The following is a 5,924-nucleotide window of genomic DNA, read 5'->3' as shown; positions in this document are numbered from 1 at the left end:
ATTGAGCCATTGAATATGAGCATCATTCATGTTCAGCTTGCAACAGATGCATGCAGGTCAACAATGAGCTATGGCAGTAACTCCTTCGTCTAGGCTTAAGTTACACCTGACCACCAACTTAGGTTATTGCAGCAGTAAGCTCACACAAAACGTTATGGGGTCATATAGTATTTACTGATAATGATACATAGATGAAGTTCAGTTTTTATTGGACATGACCATCCAGAACCTTGTTCGACAATATCATGCACAAGGTGTTCTGTGAAAAGCTATCACTTTGGCCAGTTATCATAAACGTTCTGGCAAATGGCAAGTTAGACTTGAGTGGAAAGGTACATTTTCAACTTTGTCTTGAAAATGTCATGCATCAAGTAAGGATAGTTGTCCCATGTCTGTGTTTAGATAATGGTATATTACAGATGGATCTACCGATAAAGCAGCCAACCAATTTTGCTTGTACAGCATATGAACTGCAGTTTTGAAATAAAACCATATAATTCAATAATTCAACCACATAGGGCCCAGAAACAATGGACTGCACTCGTGCATGTTGTAAAAGGTGTGGTAATTTCTTCATATAAAGTGTAAATAACTATGATGCCTTTAGATGTGTTTGTGCAAAAACATGGCTCAATGGATTAGACAGAAATCACACATATCACATAGATACAGGTGATGTACACAAGATAAAACAACTATCATGCAGGTTATCATGCAGGAGAAGCAGGGTTATAGACAGCATTGAAACTGAGTGGATGTTAATGGATTATATAATACAAACTTAAGAGTGCTTGATCATCTACGGTGGTGACTGTCAAAAAAGAAGGGATGCCAAGATTTTGTGTGGACGACAGACAAGTGAATGCAGTAACATGCATTCGTGCTCTCCGTTACTGCACACAGATGAATGCCTGATTCAGAACACTAGCTCTGGCATTTAGGTACTGGCAAGTCAAACTGGTCAACACTCAAGGACTATATGAATTATTCATCATGTAATTCAATTTGTGCAATATTCCTGCCACGTTCAAGGAGCTGATGGAGCTTACACTTAAGAACTGCAACGAAAAACATGTCTCATCTATATATATGACATACTTGTCATCATTAGCCCTTACCTTCTAACAAACGTGAAATTTTCAGACTTTTGCATATATTATAAATGGTTTTTGGTCGCTCTCTCCAAAACAGCCACGCCACTGTTTCATTTATTATAATGCGTTATATAGATATAGGAACATGATAACACATTACAGTCTTAATTGAAGGACCATTGTTGGCTTGTTGAAATTGCCCATTTATCATAGATACATATTCCAGCAACAGCAGAATTGGCACAGTTCTGTCATAAGCATGTGACGGTATGAAATATGTGATCATAAGCAATGTACTGGGTGCTACTGAATGTCAATATATATGACAAGGAATTGTTTGCAATTTTATTTGTCAAACATTACCACCATTACTTGTATGGTAAGAAGTTCACCATTACAGTGGACCATGCCTCACTGAAATGACTAATGAATTTTAAAAACTCAGAATGTGTGGTGTTATGACAAAAAAGTAATGGAACAAAAGTTCAAGTATGGTGTCTGTAAATGGCTGTGGTATACGCCTACAGCGTGTAACCATCTCAGTGAAATGAATTATGAGTTACGGCAGTAACACAGCACACGTATGCCTTTCAAACCCATTAACAAGGTTAAATTCTACTTCACTAATAACGGCAGTAACACAGCACACGTATGCCTTTCAAACCCATTAACAAGGTTAAATTCTACTTCACTAATAATCCTTTTTTGTACTAGTTACTCCAGAAAACATGTAAAACAAAAGTTCAAGCTTGGTGTATGGATATGGTACATGCCTACAATGTGTGTAACCAATTCAGTGAGATATGAGTAACAACAGTAATACAGCACATGTATGTATGTCAAACACATCAATAAGGTCAAATTCTGTATCACTAATAAGCTTCTTTGAGTACTGGTTACCCAAAAAAAAAACAGGTAATGAGAGCACTGTGCCATACATTATAAGCTAATTGTTGAAGAGGAAACCAGTAATAGTGCACATATCTGTTCATAGAATTAGATGAGGAAATAACAATGGAGGAGCCGTCAATCTTTCCTGATGGCCATTTAATTTACTGACAATGATCATCTAATTGATATGTCTATGATTAATAGCTTAATCAGTGTTTAAGACATTCAGTTGGTTGAAAAATCAATGACTGAGAAAAGCAAAATTCCCTGTTTTTTGAACTACCTGGTGTTTTTAAAATTGGATGTACAGACAAGTACATTATTTGATAGCTACCTGAGTATTTTATAGCTTGAATAGTTGTTTGGTTGAAAGACCAACAGCTGAAAGGGCACTGCAATTCCTGCTTTTCAAGCTATCAAGCGTGGTAGCTAGATATTAGTCAAATGTCACTTGATAATTGTTTGATTTATCTAGCTCAGTTGCAACAGAATTTCTGTGAAACAAACAACACAAAACTTAAGATACAAAGCTGATACAACTGAAATTTGTTTTATTAAAGACCAATAATAAGTTACGGTTGGATTTAACTGTAAATGTTTGTTTGTTTGTAATTAAGCACAAAGCTACACAATGGGCTATATATGTGCTCTGCCCACCACGGGTATAGAAACCCGGATTCTTGCGTTGTAAGTCCGCAGACATACCGCTGTGCCACTAGGGGACAACTGTAAATGAAGAACTCGAATTCGGGAAGATATGCCGAAAGGAATTTACAAACCTTGCTTTCACAGCACTCTAAATAATTTTTGTGATGTTTACCAGTAGAAACTTCCTGAGTAAACTCACTAGCTGGTGCAGACCATGGCGTGATGGGTTTTGTGTTGTAACTGTGCAAGATTGTACCCGATAGTCTGAAATTGAGTAAAGGTTTTGTGCTTTAATACAGAATAAGAAAGACTGTAATCAGATAATTTTGCTAGATTTTTGCCCGAGTCATTTTCCGTGTATATCTGATATAGCGGGTTCTTCACATCCCTTGGATGAAAGTACCAACAGAATAAAGATGAAGATTCAGGCTTATTGCTATTCGACTTGTTATACCATGCCCCAGAGCAACAGGAATCTTTCATCCATTTTTATTATTTTATTTCTCATTACCAAGGAGTTTCTCCAGGCTATCCCAGATTTGGCAATTATTATTTCCTGAACACCCCAGGAAACTACGACACGTCCCGTGACATAATATATTTGAATTTATTGGATATCCCGGGGTATAATGGGTCATTTTACTATAGCAAAAGCAATTTTGCTCTCATCCTTTGTGAGTCTACTAACTTAAGACTGCATATACATACACCTATTTTACAGTTGAATGGATGTTAACAGTGAAAGTTCGATTTCTGTTCATTATTACTTTTATTATTTTTGTGAGATCGAGTTAGTCAATAACTCTTTAGGTGAAATATGAAGCCTAAAAATGGTCTAGTGACACTGAAGAGCATGACTCTCTAGCATCATTGGTTACTATTGAACCCAAGACAGCTGCTGAATGGTGATGTCATGTACTCCAAGAATACACTGGTGAATATTTAACAGATGATAAAGGTTGTGAACTCATCCTTTTCACTGGTGTTGGTAGAGAAATATATTGCAGTTAAAGTAACTTAAATGTTTGTAGATTACAGCTGGGCAAATTTAATTGATTACTCAAATATATATGAACAGTAATTAAATTAATTTGCATGTAGACGAATCGATTAATTAAAACTACAAGTAAATCGATTAAACAAAATTAGTGCTTCTGATTAATAATGTTTTGCACTATCCCAAAACTACCTGATTAAAATTAGGATTAATTACACTGTCAAGAAAATAATCAAAATTAGGGTTTCCTTTTTTTTTATTGCTGACTAGAGGAATGGTATCTAGCGCCACCTACAGCCAACTTTTTCTTTTGTTGCTGAAAGAGAGAAGACAAATATGTAGCAGCATCTGCCACTTACTTTTTTGGTTGTACACACAATAGTTTTAGAAACACGGTCATAATCAAGTAATCGAATTGCAAACACCACTGATCATCCAACTCTATTGCAGGTTATGTAACTTAGTCTTTATAAAGTAAAATTACCGTATGATAACTTGTTTGTTCAAAATGAAAGAAAACACAGTATGCCTACTGTTTTGGAGTAGTTTTGATTTAGACATATGTTTAACTTGTATGATCATAAAACTTTAGCAGATACTACTGAATAGTATCTCAATACTTACTTCTAAACAAACTTTGTGGTATATTTGGTTTATTTTGAATTTCACGCAAAGCTATCTGCGCTAGCCGTCCCTAAATTAGCAGTGAAAGACAAGAGGGAAGACAGCTAGTCATCACCCCCCCCCCAAATCTTAGGCTACTCTTTTACCAGTGAATAGTGGAATTGACCATCACATTATAATACCCCACGGCTGAAAGGGCGAGCATGTTTGGTGGGACGGAGATTCGAACCCACGACCCTCAAGTTGCGAGTCATGCACCCTAACCACCTGGCCATGGCAGGCCACGAACTTTGTGTTAACTACGTTTAGTTATAATTTGTGCATGTATATAATTTTATATTTATTCGTCAAATCAAATATTATTTTACTTGTTTATACAAATCGTTTCTGACATGTCTCAGAAAGCAGGTTAACATTATAAAGAGACAGTGTTACCCTCCTTCCCCAATGGATTTGAACTCTGTATCATCCAATGGTAGAAGAACTCATACATGAGTTAGCTGAAGTCACTAGGTGTCTAGCTAAGATAACACGTGAGCTCTTCCATGTAAGCTAGCATACTCACTATTGTATGCGTGAAATTGTTCTTACATCATAATTTGGAATGTATCCACCATGAATGATCTAAGGCACAGTACACTGATACATCCAAACGGGATAACTTTTCATAAAACAGGGTTGGGTCGTGGCCTGATTGATCATAACGTTTAACCTCACATTTCTAGCTGAACTTCTCACCTATTGCGAATTGATTTGTAGCTTTTAAACCTAACATGCTGATGAAGCCACTAACCTTGGAATTACCTGAAAATCTACTGAACTCATGAATGGACTACAGTCAACCACACAACAAACTTCAGTCCAAAATATTAGAAATGCCTGTAAATAGTACGAAGCAACAATGTAGGTGGCAGTCAATGACATGTCATTCAAGTCTAACTTTATCAACTGTTGATGCATCTACTACAGTCAATACGTGATTGTAAACCAGGATCTGAATTCTGAGACCACCACCACATCAGGTAGAAATGAACAGATACCTCTCCAACCCATAACTGCATCAGTATTGTAAACATTCATATACTGTTCAATTAACATGAAATGCTTTTTTAATTAGTGATTATTTCTGTGAGTTCAATATGTTTGTATTCTGTGTTCATTTGAAATGTCTTTTACTTTGTGCTTCCAATTTAGATTTGTAATGTTTGAATTTTATATGATTACATTATGATTATACTTGTATCCAGTTTTAATTTCATTTATAGCGTAATGCATATGTAACCAACTGTTATGCTATTTGTGGCTTTGACCCAGAGATGAGAAGGAGCACAGCTGAAAGACAAATAGTTACTAATTCACCCTTATGTAACTAGTACAGATTATATCTTTAACCAGGTGGGACAAGCTTATCTCAAGAGGAGACAATGATACAAGTATACACTGTAGGATTTAGGAATTTTCTCCACTGTGCCTGGTTTGAAAGTGCAGTATAACTCTTGTTGTCCTTCTCCTGCATAGACATCTTTATAAAAGCTCCCTTTTTACTCTAGTGGCAAGTCCTGAATCAGCACTCTTACAGATATGCTTTTTACAACCTGGCAGATATCAATGTATACTGAGTGGTCACAAGTAAATAGACACCTAATTTTTCGTCATTTAACTGATTTATG

The sequence above is a fragment of the Limulus polyphemus genome, unplaced genomic scaffold (genome assembly GCF_000517525.1).
Source record: "Limulus polyphemus unplaced genomic scaffold, Limulus_polyphemus-2.1.2 Scaffold1134, whole genome shotgun sequence".
Taxonomy (NCBI): Eukaryota; Metazoa; Arthropoda; class Merostomata; order Xiphosura; family Limulidae; genus Limulus; species Limulus polyphemus.
The sequence above is the reverse complement of the archived record's forward strand: the minus strand, read 5'-3'. Positions refer to the sequence as shown.